The sequence below is a fragment of the Zea mays genome, chromosome 7, assembly GCF_902167145.1.
Source record: "Zea mays cultivar B73 chromosome 7, Zm-B73-REFERENCE-NAM-5.0, whole genome shotgun sequence".
In the NCBI taxonomy this organism is placed as follows: Eukaryota; Viridiplantae; Streptophyta; class Magnoliopsida; order Poales; family Poaceae; genus Zea; species Zea mays.
Window position 1 is genome coordinate 101,727,349 of NC_050102.1, and position 24,156 is coordinate 101,751,504.

The window sequence follows — 24,156 nt, forward strand, 5'->3', positions numbered from 1 at the left end:
CACGATTTGTAGTAGTGGCTAGTGCTTTTGGTAAGCAAACCCCTCAGCCAAACAGCTGCATGTCTAGAGGTAGAGGAGTAGACTCCTCACACTGGGTAAGTCTAGCTGAGTATTAGTATACTCATCCTTGCTTGTGGCATAATTTTACAGGTTCTCTGGAGGACATGGTTGCTGGAGTAACTTGGCCGTCCATCTTGCCACCGGGTTGGACAGTCGAGTGGGACCCTACCTCGGCTGAGGATGAGCATGAGGAGTGATGGGACAGGCTTCCCCATCCCTCCATTTATTTATCGTTAGTTTTATTCTGCTGCATTCCGAACAATGATCACTACTTTTGCTAAAACTCCGATGATGTTGTAATAAATTTAATACTCCTTAATGTATGGTTTTATGCTTTATTGTATTTGCTCTGTGCCTCACCATCGAGTGAGTACGTGGTACTTGATCCTGTTAGTGGCCTCGTCGGACTAGATCCGAGGGACTGACATGTTATTCATATTTAAGTGTGGTCTAGCCTCTAAGGTGGGACTTAGGCACTTAAGTTGGAATAATTCGGGCGGTTCCACCACAACGACCTCCTCTGCGCCACCTGCATAGCAACCCACCATCGAGAGAACGAACCAGGGAGGAGGAAGAGAGTCAGTGACACCCACCACTGTGTTCTGGGGCCTACGCCGGATTGGTGGCCGAGAAGGGAACGTGGGTGCTCGGCATCGTGCACGGTACGTGTGTGCAAAGAATCGCTCCCGGAGGTCATTCTGGGTGCTCGAAATTGCTCGTCGGACTGGGACCTCGCTGTCGTGCCACAAGTCGTCGCCAGTAGAGCTCTATGCCACACAATCCCTCGGTAAGAAGTCCCTATCGTACTCACTAGCCCCCTAGCTACGTTTGGCACCTCTCGGTTTAGGGATTTCGCCGCCGAGATCGCTCGAGCTGCAGGCCGGGTGGGGCGTGTGATCTCGGCTGTTGATCTGGCGGTGGATGGCTGAGATTAGACGCTAGGGTACCGGTTCGGATGCGCCTTATTTAAGCGTTAGATCTAGATCGGACGTGTGTGGTGTGATCGGTACATTTTTAAATCAGAGACCTTCATCCGCGATCTGACGGCTCCTGTTGCACATCAGTTTGTTATAACTTAAATCTAATCTGGGCCCTAGGTTGATGATCGAACGGCCTAGAGCAAAGAATACCCCTTCGCGGGTACGCATTTTCATATGTGCCTCTACATTTTGCTGATATCAACCCGCAGTCAAGTCTGGTGGAAGCCTGTGTCTTAGGAACTTTTGTGAATTAGCCCTGCACCTTTTTGAAATTTGACGCGCAGTCCAGAGAACAATGAAAATAGAAAATTAATTGTAGAAATTAATTTTTAATACCAAAATAATTCCAGAAACTTGTATAGTTCATATTTAATACATTTTAGCTCCAATTTGATCCATTCCATTTGCAATATTTTTGTTTTAATATTTTTCATCATCTAGCACCTCTGTTTAGCCATGAAACTTGAATTAAAAGTTGTCATTTGAATTAATCTATTCTAAGTGCTTAATAACTTCAGAAATTCATAACTTAATAACCGTAACTCCGAATTTAGCGATTCTTGTTCCTGCGATCTCGTTACACTGCGTAGATTATAATCATACATTCTGATACGTTGTTTGGTGTGATGTTAAATTTTTCTATACTATGTTTTTTTGTATTGTTGCGAGTACACGAGCAAGCCATAGAGGATCCAGGGGTTTAGTAGGTGGAGACTGCTGAGCAGGAGCTCGTTGAAGGCAAGTTGTGCCCTTGATCACTTCTTTTTACCCAGTCATGTTCTTATTAATCATAATGATTTGCATAGGTTAATTTTGATGGGACCCTTTAGGTTACCCTAGATTGTCTATCTTTATACCTTGATCACCACTGAGCTTTTTGGGTAGTACTTGCTATTGCTTTATGTGGTTTGGGTATGGAGATACACATTATTCATGATCATACTTTTATTATCAGTTTATTATTACTGTTCATGATAAGATCATTATGTTAATTGGAACATGGAGCGACCACCCGAGAAAACAGTGCTACCACAAGGGCGGTATGGGACGCCCTTGGCTGACTAACTAGGAAAGCTAGTGGAGGACTACCTTACCCAAAAGGGGCAAGGGCAGTAGGGGAGTGGTCAGTGTAGGGAGGCCATTGGGTTGATTTTGCTGCGATGGCGGTTAGGCGAGGGGTCCCTGTATTGGAGCTTCCTAGAAACTGTAGCGGGTTTTCTGAAGCTAGTGGAACTTTGTAAAGGCCTCGTAGTGTTACCCTTCCTCACTTCCTTGCTAGATGTTTATGGGATTCATGACCCCTTGGTAGATGGGTAAAATGACTTGTGGGTAAAGATGTGCAACCTCTGCAGAGTGTAAAACTGGTATATCAGTTGTGCTCACGATCATGAGCGGCTCGGACCCGCACTGACTAATTTATGGAATTAAATTCAACTTGTCATTTGCATCGCATTGGGGATTATTTATTATTACTTTGATTTATTATTACTGTTGGGGGCCTTCTCCTTCTGAAGGTCCTCAAAAACATAATTAACCATTTGTCTTTAGCATAAGCTATTACAGGAAGCTTCATTTCTAGGAGATAAACCTCTGTCTTATGACGAAGGACACATAGGATGAAGATAGATTCAAAGAAGATAAGGGTAAACGCCGAAGATATTGTTGGATGGGAAGGCTTCGGCTCGCAACGAAGCAAAGGCATATTGATAATGGTCGAAGGAGGAAAAGACTACTTAGTCCTCTATAATTTGTACTACGATCATGTGTAAACAACAAGGACATAAATGTACTTTTGCTTGGGCTGCGTCCTGTGCCTATAAATAGATGAATAGTAACACAATATTGTTCATGCTGGATTGTATTCACTCTCTCGCATCCTCGCCTTCGAGCAAGCCGAAGGTATCAATGTAATATTAGCATTGTTGATATTCATATATATTTTACGGAACACAAGAATAAACGAATTATTAAGATACTGTTATCATGTTTATTCCTTTGTATTTCATGTTTACTTGTTAATGATGAAGGTATGTCCTTGTAGACCTTTGTCTGACGAGTATTATACCCATGGGGAGATAATGCTTTGGAGGACGAAGGTCCCTTACAATTAACAATTGTGTTGCCTTGTTCTTGACTCACAACATTTGAGAACGAGTGACCAACATTGGCGCCCACGTCCAGTGAACTCACTTTCACAACCTTCGGTAAAGTATCCACCTTTGACATGCCACCGAAGAAGGCAACGGTGCCAGGGGCTGCCCTGCAGCCACTGGACACGAATCAGGATGCACTCTCCCTCCGAGAGGCTAGAAGCCAAAAGAGGAAGGCCACCAGACCAACTTTTCAGGAAGACCAGCTTGATTAGGAGATCGGGGATTTAGAAGCAATCCATCAGCAAGTACAAAGAAAAAAGGAGAAAATGCTCCGACTGGCTGATCTTCAGAAGAAGATTGACGACGCGGCTGAGGAGATGCGTCATCTTACTCAAGATGACCAGGACTGAAGGCCTCAGCACAGGGAGCTTCGTCAGGAGAGCTCATTCAACGAAGACGAATGGTACGATGACTTTCATCATGGTAACTTTACTTTTGATGGTGCTTCTCCTCTGGCAGCAGAATTGCAGTCTACCCCATGGCCACAATCCTACAAGCCACCACAGTTGCCCATGTATGATGGGCACTAGGATCCAAAGCAATTTCTGATGAGCTACAAGGCAACAATATCCTCGTATGGGGGCAACACTGCTGTCATGGCAAAGTCCTTCGGCATGGCAGTCAGAAGCGTGGCCCAGACCTAGTATTCCTCCCTTCGGCCAGGGACAATCACATCATGGCAGAAGCTCAAAGATTTGCTAGTCACTAGCTTCCAAGGCTTTCAGGCGAAGCCAGTCACTGCTCAGGCTTTGCTTCAATGCATGCAATACCATGAGGAGTACCTTCAGGCGTATGTCCGAACGTTTCTGCATATGAGAGCACAAGCGCCTACAGTGCCCAATGAAATTGTCATTGAGGCCATGATCAAGGGGCTTCGGCCAGGACCTACAACCCAATATTTTACCAAGAAGCCCCCACAAACCCTGGAGAACCTCCTTCAGAAGATTGATGAGTACATCTGGGCCGATAATGATTTTCGCCAAAGAAGGGAGGAAGCATACAAGTTTTCTAAAATGACCAGGGGCTTCGGAGGAAGACTTCATCCCAGGCATGTCAGGTCAATCCATATCTCCAATGCCAACGATGAAAGGGCCAATAATGCTCAAAGCAGTCATCATATCTCACAGTCTTCGAGCATGCAGCAAACTTCTTATAGACCACCAACTCCGAGAGGCAGACGAGGAAGAAGCTTCAGTGGAGGAAGGTTTGGTAACCAACCCAGGAAGTTGTATTGCCTCTTCTATGGCGAAGACAAGGGCCACACAACAAGGACATGCCAGGTCATAATCCAGAAGCAAAAGGAAATTGCTGAAGCCGAGGTGCGCCAGAATCAGCCGAAGCAAGTCCTCCATACTACTTCGTGCTACTCTCCATACATCCTAGAATATGTAGGCAACCAACAACCTACGACTTTGATAGCTTCAGCAAGTCACTCCCAAGCCTCCTGGGCTCATATACCACCACCTCCACCAATGGCGCCTATCCCAAACCATGATCAGCAGCCAGAAGGGCACCTTTGGCCTCAACAACAACAAGATCTTTGGGAACAGTCTGAGGCTCGCATAGTTAATAGCATTGTGCCCGAATCCAGGCACATCTACTGAAGATGACATAGTGTTTTGGCCAAAAGAAGGCCCCGATGTGCTTTATTTCTACTATTTTTTACTTTTATATTTTTCTATTGCAAAAGACAATACAGGAAGGTTTAACCTTCAACTTGATGTAATAAACCTATAGTTACACCATCGAGTGTGACAAAACCAAGTTTCGAAGCTCCAAAGATGTCACACCCGGTTTTGGAAGGTAAACCAAATGTGAACCATGTACGTGCGAGGATCAGAAACTCACGTACACAGCGATTACATAATTGGACATCATCACACAATGCTCAAAATAAATAGCGGAAAGGTACTTTACTACATCAAGATGTCTGAGACATCCATAGAGTCTAATACATAGCCATAATGGTCAACATAAATATCAAAGTGCGGAGAAACAAAACGTAGATGATAAGCCTACACAGGCAGCTGACTGGGGGTTTGCCACTAAGATAAACTAAAACTCGTCGTAATCCTGGAACTCCTCGAAGTCCTCCATGTTGCCAGCATCACCTCCTGAGCACTGAGTACAGTGGGGACAACCTTGGGTGGGGGTGGTGTGTAAAGCAAGGGTGAGTACACATCAACGTACTCAGCAAATGTCCCATTTGGCTAAAGTGGACTAGCTGTATGTGGGGTTGAAGTTAAGCAGTTGCTTTTAGTTGGTCAAGTATTTATTACTATTAGTAGAGCCAAGTTTTAGTAATAAACCCAATTATTACCCAAAAGTACTCCCTCAAAAGAGGAAATACCAGAGATCAGACTTATAACATCATTGTTAACCATCATCATAAAAGTAACTAGAATTCTTCTAATCAAAGAGGATCCCAAGGCTGCTCTTAACCGTGAGCTCGGCTGATATACTAGTTTCTAACACTCTACAGAGGTTGCACACTTTACCCACGAGTCGTGATCCCTTTCCAGCCTGGGTTGTACAGACCCGATCTTCACTACCAAGGTGAATGGCCAGGGATACACTATGTAGCCTTTACAAAGACTCCCCTGGTGCATAGCTGCTCGTTAGGTTTCGGCAGTCGTACAAACTCAGTACACCTCCCCAAGGTGGGTGACTAACAAAACCAAATCGAATGAACCTCTGCACCCCAACCTTGGAAGAGCGAGCACTACGCCCTGGCCCCCATTGACGGCCCTCCGGCAAAGCCATCTACTCCCCTAGGTTCATCTAATTAATCAGCTAAGGGCGTCCCATTCCACCCTCATGGTTGCACTGTTATCCCGGGTGGTCACTCAACGAACAGGTCCTTACGGAGAGGTACTCAAGAAAAAGGCCTGAGCCCCCTAGAGTATCACAAGATCATCAACATAATCAGGATAACAGTATCGTATCATAAATGTTCACATCATGTTCATTGATTAAAGTTAAGGCAATAGCAAAATGCTAACCATGATAACCCACAAGGTAAACAAGGATAAAGTAAATACAAACTAGTACATCCTTAGGTTTCATAAAGTAATGCAGGACAATGGATTATAAAGTACGTAGGACATAATAGGTCAGAGGACATTTGCCTTCACCAGGTTGTTGCTCAGGAAGGTCTCCAACAACACACTCAGGGACCTCGGACTGCTCGTTGTCTAAATAAAGCGAACATGCACTCAATATATTTGGAAAGTACAACTGAACAGCACACCAAACATGTACAAACATAAGAATACATCTTAAAGGACACAATACTACATAAGGGATAATGAGTTCAAAGTATAACATAAACTAACTTCAATTGGAAATAGATTATTATTTCTCTAAGTGTTACTCACAAATTCATAACATAGTTCAATTTATTTTATTGTGACCTAAAAATTAGACCAAAGATGATTTCATGTAATACACATTATTAACCTCACAAGATTAAACATGTTTAAATCTCTAGGGTTCTCCTTTTATTTATTTTATTAAATAAACAAATCTACACCTACATTAATTCATACTTAATCATAAAAATTAGAATGTGCAGACATTAATTGAAACTAATTTATTTAAACAGAGAATAATCATATGAACATTTTGCAATTTGAATCACTAAATTTGGAGTTCATATGCAAAAGATATGAAATAAACAAGTTTGGGAATTCAAAATATGAAATTAGGTCTAATTCTATGAATATTTAAAAGTCCAGGGTTCAATCTACAAGAATACAGGGGCCTGTGCGCGAAAACCAGGGACGACGGGTTTATTTCCAACAAACTAAGGGTTTCTTACGCAAAACACCCACGCGAAGGGGTATCGGGCTCCCTCAACTGTCAGATCTAAAACCAACGGCTGAGATTAGATCCGCGGCCGAGGGCGCGCGCGCGGGCGGGCGAGCGCTGACAGGCGGGCCAGGGGCGTCAGTGACCGAGGGGGGCGCACTGACCAAGCGGGCCCAGCGCCAGGGGACTTGGGCGCTGACAGGCAGGCCAAGGGCGCAGGGCGCGCGTGCGCAAAGCGGTACCCACGATCTGGGCCGTGCGATCAGGATCGGACGGAGGGTGTGACGGAACCTCCTAAGTCATTAGGCCCACCAAAAGTTGTCCTTGTCCAGCGGACCTCGGAAAACCATGTAGATGCACCTGATCACTGGACAAGTTCGGTATCTGTGTTCTTTACCTTTCCGAAGAGCGTTATTATTATAGACCAGTGGAATTATTCTTTACCCGTCACGCAGATATTACAACACATCAGAGGAACGAATAAGCGGAAGCAATTACAGTAACTTAATTTACATTTAAAATATAGAAGGAGAGTTATTATTATAGACCAGCGGTATATGAGTGCAGAAGTATTATTATTACAAACTCGGGAGGTAAAAACCCCCCTCCCGTATAGAAGTATGACGTTTTTAAAAGGAGGACAACATCCTCCCGAGGCTTCACTCTTGAGATTCTTCCTTTGGTACCACCTTAGAGCAAAAGCAACAAAAGTTTGCTGCTTCCTCACCTACAACATGGGTTCGAAAACCCTGAGTACGAAGTGTACTTTCGCAAGTCTTACCTGTCAAAATAAAAGACTCTCAAGGATATGCTGGCTTGAGGGAGTCAAGGTAAGGCTTAATCAAGAATCAAGACTCTGTTTGAAAAAAAATGCTTACTAGCAGTGGACCCTTAAAATCCAGTTTTATTAGCAAGTTAAGTCATTACCTGAATCTAGAGTTCTTTCTACCCTAGCTCAAGCACTTGGCCTATACTAGCCATCTTTTATCATCCCTTTTAGTTTACTGGAATGCTACGGGTAAGTCAGTGACCAAGTCTTCATGTCCGAGAAGTAATGGCGATCCAAATCGATTAATACTCAGCTGAGGATCTCCAATCACACGACATATGTAGAGCTTAACCCTTGCATATGTCAACTTGCCACCGGGGTTCTTAAGACCAGATTAGGTTCACGCCAACCGAGAGCATAGATACACCACCATCCAGCCTCTTGCCACGGAGGTTACACGCTACTCTTGCCATCTCTTCACTCCCATTGTGTGTTGTCTTATTCTGGTATTAGTCTGCCCGAGGCAATGCTTACCCATGATGAGGCATGTGACCAGTTAAAGGGTCCTCAGTCAGCAGGTCTACATCGACACGGTCCTTAATCGACTCAGACGGAGACACTACACCGAGACTCTCTTCTCGTGCAAGTCACCCGCCCGGTCTTAGCTTTATCATTTCAAACCCAAAGTTTGGTACCTGACACGAGTACATCTTTTCCGATGTTGAACCCATCACGACCATGATGGATCCACCATCAAGTTTTATCTTTGAAAACATCCCATCCCACTTGAAGCATCATATTTTGTCAAAACAAAACATTTTGTTTTTCTAGAGCAAGACTAAGCATCAGAAAAACATTTTCATAAAACAGGTGATCAAGGAAAAGTAATCAATTTTTCAAGGAAGGAAATGCATCAATTGTTTAGCACACAACTCCTATCACCAAATGCATCAAGCAAGTGAGAAAGATATTAAAATGGCAAGGAGGTGGCAAATGCACCGGGGCTTGCCTTGTGTTATAGGAGAGTCAGGCTCTGCTCCACAAATATCAAAATAAAAGCAGTTCCCGGCAGGTGGGTCTTTAGGTGGTGGTGGTGCAACTCCTTCTTCTTCAATCACTATTTCTTCATCGTTCTCTATATATAATAATATATAACCATGAATGCTCATGTAATGCTTATGAAAATGCAATAATAGAAAAGGTTTATCAAGTTGTATCTTGAATACAACTTTCCTTCATGGTACTCCAGGAAACTAGGGTTTTTGGAGTCAGTATTTTATTTCAGAGGGCAGACACTACTTAGAAGATTAGGGTTTTGGGGTTTAAGTATCAAACATTGTCCAAATCAATTCAAACTTCACCCAAGATTGCTAAATATTTTTTTAAGCTTATCCAAAAAGTTTGGTTTTTTTGGAGTTACTAATTAATTTCTAAAATTCCAGGAGTATAGGTTTTAGCCCTTTTACATACTATATAATTCCTTGTTTGGACTAGAAATCCTAGAACTGTTTTTATTAAACACTATAGAAATTTAGTAGTCCAACAAAATTGGTCTCATATTTTTAGCATTTTCCTGGAATTTTCTATGGATTTTCTAAGACTGAAAGAAAAAGAAAAATACTAGGCTCAATCTGGCCCGAGACGGACCACGATAGGCGAAATGCCCCCCCCCCCCCCCCCCCCCCGCGCCCGCCCTGACGACTTTGCGCAAAGGACCCTAGCGTTTTAAACAACTTAAAAGGAGTCTGAAGCACTATTTCCTAAGTCACTGACAATTGCAAATAAACCCTCACACTTCTATTCCTTCACAGCCCGCGATCCCCGACAGTGAACGGTGACAGACCGAGCTCCGGTGAGCTCGTACTGGCCGGAATAGGAAATGGCTAGGGCTCTAGCTTGGCTGACACTTAATTTAACCCCTAACAATTGTTTCCCCTCGATCAATTGCAAGGTTCTAGCCCCCAAACTCTCTGCTCACGGTGACCACGCAATCCGGGGACAATTCAAAGTGTTCTCGTCGATCTACTACGGTTCAGTGCAATTGTTGGACCGATGAGCTTCAAGGGCACACAGGAATGCTAGAACAAGAGCGAGGAGAACATGATCGGACCTATGGAGCGCTGAACGCGACGAGGTTACTTTTTGGGAAGTTTCAAATTGGGGAGCTGTAGGGGATGATTGGAGGTGAGAGGTGGTTCACTAGATGCACAGCTACCTAGCGGAGCTGAGGGCACGCTCAATTTATAGGGTTCATGAGCGGTGGCCCCTGAATTGGAGATGCCGCGGTGGCGACCGAGAGAGGGGAGAGTACTGTCGCAAGGAATTGGTGGCTTTCACCATGGCGAGCGCACCAGCGATCAACGGACATGCGTAATACGAGTTACTGCGACGTGGTAAGGCACCTAGGCACGTGGCGCGCGGTCGATAGGCGACCAACTCCGGTGACCCTATCTAAATCGGCCGTGAGTCAGGCGAACACGGCGACCGGGGTTAAATAGTGGCCTAAGTTCATCCTCAAGGCGATATTTACTACCCCGAGAAAATATCAGTACTCCGTTGAGCCCACATCGCTAGTGTCAATCGCGACGTAAGGTCATCGGCGGCGATATTCCCTGAACCTGCTGATATTTGTGTGGCACTGTACCATTGGAGGCCTATTCAGAGCTCCTGACAGACCGACTTGCAGGGCGATTAGCTCCAAATTTCATACAGTGACATGACCATCTCTCTGCATTAAAGTTGTAGTCCTATAATCCAACTACAATCGACTGTAGAGACCTGGCTCATGTACCCACTCCTTTGAGCTTGAATCGAGTCCAAAGTTGAGCAAATCTCACTGTCAGTAAAAATTCAGGCTATAGGGGTGTCTGACAGCAGTACTTGGAGTCCATTTAACTCCATATTTTGTACAGCACTTATGCCTGATGACTTAACCAAAGTTATACTCCTTTAGTAGCTCTATAATTTTTGATGTATTGACCCTGGACAAATTCCTTGTAGATTTAGAAATATAGAGCTCTAAAGTTAGCCCTATTCAACTGATTTCATACTTAGCCATAAAAGAGGTATAGGATGTCTTTTTGCAAATAAGCCCAAATCTCATAATTTGATTGGCAAATCCTCAAATGTGTGAAACATATGATTTGAGGTGCCCTAATACCTTGGTTTTTGCACTTTGGTCCAAAAGTGCACCAATTTTACACTTATCCCCCTAGGGTTCCAATTTAGGGTTTTCCAGGGATCTTTTCAGGGTTTTTAGCACTTTAGGGTTTTGATGCCACTTAAGTCCTTCCAATGGGATATCTTAGGATCATTTCTCATATCTTTTGAAGTTCTCTCATGCTTGGGCTTCCCTTATATCCATAAGCCTAGATTTAGGGTTGAATACTTTGCACTAGAGTTAACCACACATCAAGTCATATCAGTACAACATATTTGAAATTTTTACCTAGTGAAGGCACTCTAGGTGTGACAAACACATGATATGCTAATGCTCATGATGTTATGCTCAAGTTTTAGTGAAAGTAACACCAGGGGTGTTACATCCTTTCCCCCATAAAAGAATCTCGTCCCGAGATTTAAAGTCCTAGGGCAAGTAGTGGAAAAGGAAACGCGTCATATTTTTATTTCCTTATTTCTTGTACAAGGTAGGGGGTGGTACGAGGTCTACTCCTTTTTTGCAACAATTGAACATATCTCACAAATTACATGAAGCTAAAAACCCTGGGAAATTCTTTTCTAAAAAGTCTTGGGTTTCCCATGTAGCTTCATCTTCAGTGTGTTGGTTCCATTGTATCTTATAAAATTTGAGAACTCTTCTTCGGGTGATCTTGTCCTTTTGATCCAGGACTTGAATAGGATGTTCTGAATATGTTAAGTCTGGTTCCAAGGTAACATCCATCACTTAACTGGTTTGATCTAGAACCCGAAGACACTTCTTCAATTGGGACACATGGAACACATTGTGCACTGCAGACAATGTTTCGGGTAGTTGGAGTCGGTACGCCACTGGTCCACATTTTTCAAGAATGAGGAATGGACTAATGTATCGAGGTGCAAGCTTTCCTTTTACCCTGAAACAAGATACACCCTTCATTGGAGATACTTTCAGATACACATAATCTTCGACCTGGAAGTACAAGGGTTGGCGTCGTTTGTCTGCATAACTCTTTTGTCGAGCTTGTGCTTCTTTCAAGTTATGTATGATTTGTTGAACCTTTTCTTCCATCTCTTTCACCATATCAGGCCTCAAAAACCATCTTTCCCCTGGTTCAGACCAATTCAATGGAGTACGGCACCATCGTCCATATAAAGCTTCAAAGGGTGCCATCTTGATACTTTCTTGATAACTATTGTTATATGAAAACTCTGCCAATGGTAAACATTCATCCCATTTCTGTGGGAATTCCAGAACACATGCCCGCAACATGTCTTCAAGTATTTGGTTCACTCTCTCAGTCTGCCCACTGGTTTGAGGATGATAGGCCGAACTGTGGAGCAACTTAGTACCCAGGGACTTATGCAGTGCTTCCCAAAACTTGGATACAAATTATGGTCCATGATCCGACACTATGGTCTTTGGAACTCCGTGCAGACTAAGAATACGGGCAATATATAACTGAGCATAGACAGCAACTGGGTGATCTGTCTTAACGGGCAGAAAATGGGCTATCTTGGTAAGTCGATCAATTATAACCCAAATAGAATCAAACCCTTTTGCTGTCCTGGGTAATCCCACAATGAAGTCCATGCTAATGTCCTCCCTGAAAGGGAATTAGGCTTACACCTATTTCCTAATTGATTTTGGTGGTTGAATTGCCCAACACAAATAATTGGACTAACTAGTTTGCTCTAGTCTATAAGTTCTACAGGTGCCAAAGATTCACAATAAGTCAATAAAAAAAGACCAAGAATGGGTTCGAACAAAGTGAGCAAAGGACAACCGAAGTGTGCCCTGGTCTGGCACACCGGACTGTCCGGTGTGCCACCGGACAGTGTCCGGTGCACTAGGGAACTCGACGCCCAACTCTTCACCTTCGGGAATTTTCAGAGGGCTCCGCTATAATTCACTGGACTGTTCGGTGCCCCAAGGGAGAGCAACTCTGAACTCGCCAGCTTCAGGAATCCGCTCCGCTATAATTCACCGGACTGTCTGGTGTGACAGCGGAGCAACGACTACTTCGCGCGCAACGGTCGACTGCAACGCATTAAATGCGCGCCTGCGCGGGTGGCACACCGGACAGCCTACAGGGCCTGTCTGGTGCACCACCGGACAGCCAGGCGGGCCCACCAGTCAGAGCTCCAACAGTCGGAACCCAACGGCTAGGTGACGTGGCTGGCGCACCGGACTGTCCGGTGCGCCCGTCGACAGCAGCCTCCACCAACGGTCAAGTTTGGTGGTTGGGGCTATAAATACCCCAACCACCCCCACATTCAAGTCATCCAAGTTTTCCACCTTCCAACTACTTACAAGAGCTCTAGCATTCAATTCTAGACACAACCAAATAGATCAAATCCTCTCCCAATCCCACACAAAGCTCTAGTGATTAGAGAGAGAGAGATTTGTTGTGTTCTTTTGAGCTCTTGCGCTTGGATTGCTTCTTTCTCTCATTCTTCTTGCGATCAAACTCATTTGTAATCGAGGCAAGAGACACCAATTATGTGGTGGTCCTTGCTGGAACTTTGTGTACTGATTGATTGAGAAGAGAAGCTCACTTGGTCTAGGTGACCGTTTGAGAGAGGGAAAGGGTTGAAAGAGACCCGGTCTTTATGACCACCTCAACAGGGAGTAGGTTTGCAAGAACCGAACCTCGGTAAAACAAATCATCGTGTCTCGCTCTTTATTCGCTCACGATTTGTTTTTGCGCCCTCTCTCTCGGACTCGTTTATATTTCTAACGCTAACCCGGCCTGTAGTTGTGATTAAGTTTGTAAATTTCAGATTCGCCCTATTCACCCCCTCTAGGCGATTTTCAATTGGTATCGGAGCCTGGTGCTTCATTAGAGCCTAACCGCTCGAAGTGATGTCGGGAGATCACGCCAAGAGGGAGATGGAGACCGGCGACAAGCCCGGTACAAGCCACGGGAAGGCTTCATCGGAAGAGTCCCGCAACAAAGGGAAGGGAAAGGAGAAGAAATCCCCTTCACACAAGTCGCGTCGGAGCGGTGACAAGAAGAAGAAGATGAGGAAGGTGGTCTACTACGAGACCGACTCCTCGTCACCATCCACCTCCGGCTCCGACACGCCATTCGTAACTTCTAAGCGCCATGAGCGCAAGAAGTTTAGTAAGATCCCCCTACGCTATCCTCGCATTCCTAAACACACGCCTTTACTTTCCGTCCCATTAGGCAAACCACCAACGTTTGATGGTGAAGATTATGCTAGATGGAGTGATATGATGCGATATCACCTAACTTCACTCCACAAAAGTATATGGGATGTTGTTGAGTTTGGTGTACAGGTAGCATCCGTAGGGGATGAAGATTATGATGAGGACGAAGTGGCCCAAATCCAACACTTCAACTCCCTAGCCACAACTATACTCCTCGCCTCTCTAAGTCGAGAGGAGTATAATAAGGTGCAAGGGTTGAAGAGTGCTAAAGAGATTTGGGACGTACTCAAGACCGCGCACGAAGGAGACGAGGTGACCAAGATCACCAAGCGGGAGACAATCGAGGGGGAGCTCGGTCGCTTCCGGCTTCGCCAAGGTGAAGAGCCACAAGAAATGTACAACCGGCTCAAGACTTTGGTGAACCAAGTGCGCAACCTCGGGAGTAAGAAATGGGATGACCATGAGATGGTTAAAGTTATTCTAAGATCCCTCGTTTTTCTTAACCCTACGCAAGTTCAATTAATTCGAGGAAATCCTAGATATACACTAATGTCTCCCGAGGAGGTAATTGGGAATTTTGTGAGCTTTGAATTGATGATCAAAGACTCAAAGAAGATCAATGAGCTTGACGGCCCCTCCATGTCCGAAGCACAACTGGTCGCATTCAAAGCGACGGAGGAGAAGGAGGAGTCTACATCAAGTAGACAACCAATCGACGCCTCAAAGCTCGACAATGAGGAGATGACGCTCATCATCAAGAGCTTCCGCCAAATCCTCAAGCAAAGGAGGGGGAAGGACTACAAATCCCACTCCAAGAAAGTGTGCTACAAATGTGGTAAGCCCGGTCATTTTATTGCAAAATGTCCATTATCTAGTGATAGTGACAGGGGCGACGACAAGAAGGGGAGAAGAAAGGAGAAGAAGAGATACTACAAGAAGAAGGGTGGCGATGCCCATGTTTGCCGGGAGTGGGACTCCGACGAGAGCTCCACCGACTCCTCCTCCGACGAGGACGCCGCAAACATCACCATCACCAAGGGTCTTCTCTTTCCCAACATCGGCCACAAGTGCCTCATGGCTAAGGACGGCAAAAGGAAGAAGGTAAAATCAAGATCCTCCACTAAATATGAAACCTCGAGTGATGAGGGTAATGCTAGTGATGAGGAGGATAATTTGCTTACCCTTTTTGCCAACCTAAACATGCAACAAAAGGAAAAATTGAATGAATTAATTAGCGCTATTCATGAGAAGGATGATCTCTTGGACACCCAAGAGGACTTCCTAATTAAGGAGAATAAAAAGCATGTTATGGTTAATAATGCTTACGCTCTAGAAGTAGAAAAATGTGAAAAACTATCTAGTGAGCTAAGCACTTGCCATGATACTATTGTCAACCTTAGAAATGAGAATGCAAATTTAATTGCTAAGGTTGATTCAAATGTGTGTGATGTTTCAATTCCCAATCTTAGAAATGATAATGTTGATTTGCTTGCTAAGATTGAAGAATTGAACATTTCTCTTGCTAGCCTTAGGATTGAAAATGAAAAATTGCTTGCTAAGGCTAAAGAATTAGATGTTTGCAATGCTTCCATTTTCGACCTTAGAAGTAAAAATGATATATTGCATGCTAAGGTTGTAGAATTAAAATCTTGCAAACCCTCTACATCTACCGTTGAACATACTTCTATTTGTACTAGATGTAGAGACATTAATGTTGATGCTATCCATGATCACCTAGCTTTAATTAAGAAACAAAATGATCACATAGCTCAACTTAATGCTAAGATTAATGAGCATGACTTAGAAAATGAAAAGTTTAAATTTGTTAGAAGCATGCTCTATAGTGGGACACGCCCTGGCATAAAGGATGGCATTGGCTTCCAAAAGGGGGACAATGTCAAACTTAATGCCCCTCCTAAAAGATTGTCCAATTTTGTTAAGGGCAAGGCTCCCATGCCTCAGGATAACGAGGGTTACATTTTGTACCCTGCCGGTTATCCCGAAAGCAAAATTAGGAGAATTCATTCTAGGAAGTCTCACTCTGGACCTAATCATGCTTTTATGTATAAGGGTGAGACATCTAGTTCTAGGCAATCAACCCATGCAAAATTGCCTAAGAAGAAAACTCCTAAGGCATCAAATGATTCTAACATTTCATTTAAGACCTTTGATGCCTCTTATGTTTTAACCAACCAATCCGGCAAGGTAGTTGCCAAGTTTGTTGGGGTCAAACACAAGAGATCAAAAACTTGTGTTTGCGTACCCAAAGTTCTTGTATCTAATGCCAAAGGACCCAAACAGTTTGGGTACCTAAAACAAAGAACTAAACTTGTTTTGTAGGTTTATGCATCCGGGGGCTCAAGTTGGATAATCGACAGCGGGTGCACAAACCATATGACAGGGGAGAAGAAGATGTTCTCCTCCTATGAGAAAAACAAAGATCCCCAACGAGCTATCACATTCGGGGATGGAAACCAAGGTTTGGTCAAAGGTTTGGGTAAAATTGCTATTTCACCTGACCATTCCATTTCCAATGTTTTTCTTGTAGATTCTTTAGACTACAATTTGCTTTCCGTTTTGCAATTATGTCAAATGGGCTACAACTGTCTTTTTACTGATGTAGGTGTCACTGTCTTTAGAAGAAGTGATGATTCAATAGCATTTAAGGGAGTGTTAGAGGGTCAGCTATACTTGGTAGATTTTGATAGAGCTGAACTCGACACTTGCTTAATTGCTAAGACTAACATGGGTTGGCTCTGGCACCGCCGACTAGCCCATGTTGGAATGAAGAATCTTCATAAGCTTCTAAAGGGAGAGCACATTTTAGGATTAACAAATGTTCATTTTGAGAAAGACAGGATTTGTAGCGCATGCCAAGCAGGGAAGCAAGTTGGTGTTCATCATCCACACAAGAACGTCATGACGACTGACAGGCCACTGGAGCTCCTACACATGGACCTATTCGGCCCGATAGCTTACATAAGCATCGGCGGGAGTAAGTGCTGTCTAGTTATTGTGGATGATTATTCTCGCTTCACTTGGGTGTTCTTTTTGCGGGAAAAATCTCATACCCAAGAGACCTTAAAGGGATTCTTAAGACGGGCTCAAAATGAGTTTGGCTTAAGAATCAAGAAAATTAGAAGCGACAACGGGACGGAGTTCAAGAACTCACAAATCGAAGGCTTCCTTGAGGAGGAGGGCATCAAGCATGAGTTCTCTTCTCCCTACACGCCACAACAAAATGGTGTAGTGGAGAGGAAGAATCGAACTCTATTGGACATGGCAAGAACCATGCTTGATGAGTACAAGACTTCAGATCGGTTTTGGGCTGAGGCGGTCAACACCGCTTGCTACGCCATCAACCGATTGTATCTACACCGAATCCTCAAGAAGACATCATACGAACTCCTAACCGGTAAAAAGCCCAATATTTCATATTTTAGAGTCTTTGGTAGCAAATGCTTTATTCTTGTTAAAAGAGGTAGAAAATCTAAATTTGCTCCTAAGACTGTAGAAGGCTTTTTACTAGGATATGATTCAAACACAAGGGCATATAGAGTCTTTAACAAGTCATCTGGACAAGTTGAAGTTTCTTGTGACGTTGTGTTTGATGAGACTAACGGCTCTCAAGTAGAGCAAGTTGATCTTGATGAGATAGGTGATGAAGAGGCTCCATGCATCGCTCTAAGGAACATGTCCATTGGGGATGTGTGTCCTAAGGAATCCGAAGAGTCTCCAAATGCACAAGATCAACCATCCTCCTCCACACAAGCATCCCCACCAACTCAAAATGAGGATGAGGCTCAAGTTGATGAAGGAGAAAATCAAGAAGATGAGCCACCTCAAGATGACGTCAATGATCAAGGGGGAGATGCAAATGATCAAGACAAGGAGGATGAAGAACCAAGACCGCCACACCCAAGAGTCCACCAAGCAATCCAACGAGATCACCCCGTCGACACCATCCTCGGCGACATTCATAAGGGGGTAACTACTCGATCTCGTGTTGCTCATTTTTGTGAACATTACTCTTTTGTTTCCTCTATTGAGCCACACAGGGTAGAGGAAGCACTACAAGATTCGGATTGGGTGGTGGCGATGCAAGAGGAGCACAACAACTTCACTAGGAATGAGGTATGGCATTTAGTTCCACGTCCTAATCAAAATGTTGTAGGAACCAAGTGGGTCTTCCGCAACAAGCAAGACGAGCATGGTGTGGTGACAAGGAACAAAGCCTGACTTGTGGCCAAGGGATACTCACAAGTCGAAGGTTTGGATTTCGGTGAAACCTATGCACCCGTAGCTAGGCTTGAGTCAATTCGCATATTACTTGCATATGCTACTTACCATGGCTTTAAGCTTTACCAAATGGACGTGAAAAGTGCTTTCCTCAATGGACCAATCAAGGAAGAGGAATATGTTGAGCAACCTCCCGGCTTTGAAGACAGTGAGTATCCTAACCATGTCTATAGGCTCTCTAAGGCGCTTTATGGGCTCAAGCAAGCCCCAAGAGCATGGTATGAATGCCTAAGAGATTTCCTTATTGCTAATGGCTTCAAAGTCGGAAAAGCCGATCCTACTTTATTTACTAAAACTCTTGACAATGATTTGTTTGTATGCCAAATTTATGTTGATGATATCATGTTTGGGTCTACTAACGAATCTACGTGTGAGGAATTTAGTAGGATCATGACACAAAAATTCGAGATGTCGATGATGGGGGAGTTGAAGTACTTCTTGGGATTTCAAGTAAAGCAACTCCAAGAGGGCACCTTCATTAGCCAAACGAAGTATATTCAAGACATTCTAAACAAGTTTGGGATGAAGGATGCCAAGCCCATCAAGACACCCATGGGAACCAATGGGCATCTCGACCTCGACACGGGAGGTAAATCCGTCGATCAAAAGGTATATCGGTCGATGATAGGCTCTTTACTCTATTTATGTGCATCTCGACCGGATATTATGCTTTCTGTACGCATGTGTGCAAGATTCCAAGCCGACCCTAAGGAAGCTCACCTTACGGCCGTAAAACGAATCTTGAGATATCTAGTTTATACTCCTAAGTTTGGGCTTTGGTATCCTAGGGGATCCACTTTTGATTTAATTGGTTATTCGGATGCCGATTGGGCGGGGTGTAAGATTAATAGAAAGAGCACATCGGGGACTTGCCAGTTCTTGGGAAGATCCTTGGTGTCTTGGGCTTCAAAGAAGCAAAATTCTGTAGCGCTTTCTACCGCCGAAGCCGAGTATATTGCCGCAGGCCATTGTTGCGCGCAATTGCTTTGGATGAAGCAAACCCTTAGGGACTATGGTTACAAATTAACCAAAGTTCCTCTTCTATGTGATAATGAGAGTGCAATCCGCATGGTGGATAATCCCGTTGAGCATAGCCGCACTAAACACATAGCCATTCGGTATTATTTTCTAAGGGATCACCAACAAAAGGGAGATATCGAGATTGCCTATATTAACACTAAAGATCAATTAGCCGATATCTTTACCAAGCCCCTAGATGAACAAACTTTTAACAAACTTAGGCATGAGCTAAATATTCTTGATTCTAGGAATTTCTTTTGATGTTTTGCACACATAGCTCATTAATGTACCTTTGATCATGTCTCTTTTATATACTATGACTAATGTGTTTTCAAGTGAATTTCAAACCAAGTCATAGGTGTATTGAAAGGGAATTGGAGTCTTCGGCGAAGACAAAGGCTTCCACTTCACTCCATAACTCATCCTTCGCTGTCGCTCCAAGCAACTCTCCAACTTTGGTATAATCTTCACTCATATGTTATTTACCAAATGGGGAGAAAGTAGTGTAGAGGGCTTATATTTCACTCAAAGTATCCGTTTTTGGCGATTCATGCCAAAGGGGGAGAAAGTATTAGCCCAAAGCAAAAGGACCGCACCACCACCCTTATTTTGAAAAGAGTTTTTAAATTGGTATCTTATTGTGTTCAAAAGGGGGAGAAAGTAGCACCTTCAAAATTTATTGAGGGGAAGTTTTGTTTAAGTCAAAGGAAAAGCATTTGAAACAGGGGGAGAAAATTTCAAATCTTGAAAATGCTTCTCAAAGTCTTATTCATTTACCTTTGACTATTTGCAAAAGAACTTTGAAAAGAATTTACAAAAGAATTTGCAAAAACAAAACATGTGGTGCAAGCGTGGTCCAAAATGTTAAAAATAAAAGAAACAATCCATGCATATCTTATGAATTGCTATTGGCTCAATTCTAAGTAACCTTTGCACTTACAATTATGCAAACTAGTTCAAATATGCACCTCTATACTTGCTTTGGTTTGTGTTGGCATCAATCACCAAAAAGGGGGAGATTGAAAGGGAATTAGGCTTACACCTATTTCCTAATTGATTTTGGTGGTTGAATTGCCCAACACAAATAATTGGACTAACTAGTTTGCTCTAGTCTATAAGTTCTACAGGTGCCAAAGGTTCACAATAAGTCAATAAAAAAAGACCAAGAATGGGTTCGAACAAAGTGAGCAAGGGACAACCGAAGTGTGCCCTGGTCTGGCGCACCGGACTGTCCGGTGTGCCACCGGACAGTGTCCGGTGCACCAGGGAACTCGACGCCCAACTCTTCACCTTCGGGAATTTTCAGAGGGCTCCGCTATAATTCACCGGATAGTGTCCGGTGCACCAAGGGAGAGCAACTCTGAACTCGCCAGCTTTGGGAATCCGCTCCGCTATAATTCACCGGACTATCCGGTGAATCACCGGACAGTGTCCGGTGCACACCGGACTGTCCGGTGTGACAGCGGAGCAACGACTACTTCGCGCGCAACGGTCGACTGCAACGCATTAAATGCGCGCCTGCGCGCGCAGAGGAGCAGAGCACGCGCGGGTGGCACACCGGACAGCTAGGCGGGCCCACCAGTCAGAGCTCCAACGGTCGGAACCCAACGGCCAGGTGACGTGGCTGGCGCACCGGACAGTGTCCGGTGGCACACCGGACTGTCCGGTGTGCCCGTCGACAGCAGCCTCCACCAACGGTCAAGTTTGGTGGTTGGGGCTATAAATACCCCAACCACCCCCACATTCAAGTCATCCAAGTTTTCCACCTTCCAACTACTTACAAGAGCTCTAGCATTCAATTCTAGACACAACCAAATAGATCAAATCCTCTCCCAACTCCACACAAAGCTCTAGTGATTAGAGAGAGAGATTTGTTGTGTTCTTTTGAGCTCTTGCGCTTGGATTGCTTCTTTCTCTCATTCTTCTTGCGATCAAACTCATTTGTAATCGAGGCAAGAGACACCAATTGTGTGGTGGTCCTTGCGGGAACTTTGTGTTCCGATTGATTGAGAAGAGAAGCTCACTCGGTCTAGGTGACCGTTTGAGAGAGGGAAAGGGTTGAAAGAGACCTGGTCTTTGTGACCACCTCAACGGGGAGTAGGTTTGCAAGAACCGAACCTCGGTAAAACAAATCATCGTGTCTCGCTCTTTATTCACTCACGATTTGTTTTTGCACCCTCTCTCTCTCGGACTCGTTTATATTTCTAACGCTAACCCGGCCTGTAGTTGTGATTAAGTTTGTAAATTTCAGATTCGCCCTATTCACCCCCCTCTAGGCGACTTTTACTCCCATTTCCAAGTTGGGATAGGTAAAGATTGCAATGGACCAGCAGTCTTCATGTGTATGGCTTTGACACGTCTAAAGGTGTCACATTTCGCCACATAGCGTGCAATTTCAATCTTCATTTTTGTCCACCAATAATGTTGCTTTAAATCGTGATACATCTTAGTACTTCTAGGATGGATGGAATATCGACTAAGATGTGCTTCATCCAAAATTTGCTAGCGGACATCATCATCTTAAGTACAACTATGCAGTTATTAAACCATACTATGCCTTGATCATCCTTTCTAAAACAGTTTGCTTTACCGGCCTTTATTTTCTCCTGAATGTGTTTCATACCCTTATCACTTCTTTGTGCTTCAATAATCTTTTGCAGAAGAACCAACTCAAGCTTCAATTGGTTTAAGGTTCCATGTCGAATCATTCCCAGGTTTAATTTCTCAATTTCTTGGCATAATGTGATGTCAGAGGTCTTCACTGTAAGACAATGGCAGGAAGCCTTGCGACTTAGTGCATCTGCCACCACGTTGGCCTTGCCTGGGTGATAGTGAATTTCTAATTCATAATCCTTAATCAGCTTAAGCCATCTCCTCTACCTCATATTTAGTTCTGACTAGGTAAAAATGTACTTCAAACTTTTATGATCTGTATATATATGGCAGATATTTCCCAGCAGATAATGACGCCATATTTTAAGGGCATGAACCATAACAGCTAATTCTAAGTCATGAGTTGGATAATGTTCCTCATGCCGGCGCAACTGTCTTGAAGCATATGCTATAACTCGGCCTTCTTGCATTAAGACACATCCTAGACCACTGCCTGGTGCTTTACAATATACATCAAAAGGCTTCTCAATATCCGGTTGAGCTAATACCGGAGCAGTGGTCAATAATACCTTCAGCTGCTCGAAGGTTTCGTTGCATCTTGAGGACCAGTTAAATTTTGTATGATTCTTCAATAGACATGTGATTGGCTTCACAAGCTTGGAAAAATCCAGGATAAATCTGCGGTAATAGCCAGCCAGTCCAAAGAAACTTCGAACCTGATGCACAGTGGTTGGCGGTTTCCACTCTAGAATATCCTTGACCTTGCTGGGATCAACCGCAATCCCATTTGCAGACAATACATGTCCTAAAAATTGGATTTCCTTCAACCAAAACGCGCACTTGCTGAATTTAGCATATAATTGATGTTCCCTTAAGCGCGTTAATACGATCCGTAGGTGCTGAGCATGCTCCTCTTCATTCTTGGAATATATCAAGATATCATCAATGAAGACCACCACAAATTTGTCCAACTCGGGCATAAATACCGAGTTCATTAGATATGTGAAGTGAGCAGGAGCATTCGTTAATCCAAAAGACATAAGCAAATATTCGAATAATCCGTACCGCGTAGTAAATGTGGTCTTGGGTATATCTTCAGGTCGGATACAGATCTGATGATAGCCCGACCTGAGGTCAATTTTGGAAAATACCCAAGATCTGATAAGCTGATTGAATAAGATATCAATCTGGGAAAGAGGGTACTTGTTCTTGATTTTGACCTCATTAAGGGGTCTGTAGTCCACGCACATCTGAAGCGTTTGATCCTTCTTCTTGACAAATATTGCGAGACATCCCCAAGGTGACGAACTGGGCCGAATGAACCCCTTCTCCAGTAGATCTTGTAATTGAGTCTTGAGCTCTACCAACTCATTTGGAGGCATTTGGTATGACCTTCTAGAAATAGGAGCCGTACCGGGCTTCAGTTCAATTACAAACTCTACATCTCTTTCTGGAGGCAATCCAGGCAGATCTTCCGGAAAGACATTCGAGAATTCACATACTACCGGAATATCCTGGATCTCCGGTATGATTGCTTCATAGACTCTGTCAAATGGTTTAGCTGGAATAGCTACAGGGATGGACAAGAGAACCTCTTCATGGCCATAGCTCAACCTGATGGTTCTTAAATCAGTGTTGAGGATAGCTTTGTGCTGGGCTAACCAATTCATGCCCAGAATTACATCTATATCTTGGCCTTTCAAAATAATCATATTGGTGGGAAAATCCCGTTTAGCCAATGTTACTGGCACATTTAAGGCCACTTCTTTAGTAAATAATTGTCCCCCGGGCAAATGAATAATAAACCCTTCCCTCGATTCAGTGCAAGGAATACAATATTTCTCCACGAATTTCTTGCTTATGAATGTATGTGAAGCACCAGAATCAAAGAGAATAACTGTTGGGTGATTGGCCACAAGGAACGTACCCATCATAACCGGCTCTCCCTCTGGTGTAGTGGCCACTTGAGTGTAATATATTCGCCCAGTCTACTTAATATTCTTCCCGCTGAATTATTTGCCATGTTTCCCTTGCCTTGATTTGAGCTCCCTGAGTTCTGCTGATTGTTGGATTTATTTTGCCTCGGATATGGGCAGTCTTTGATAAAATGTCTAGACTTCC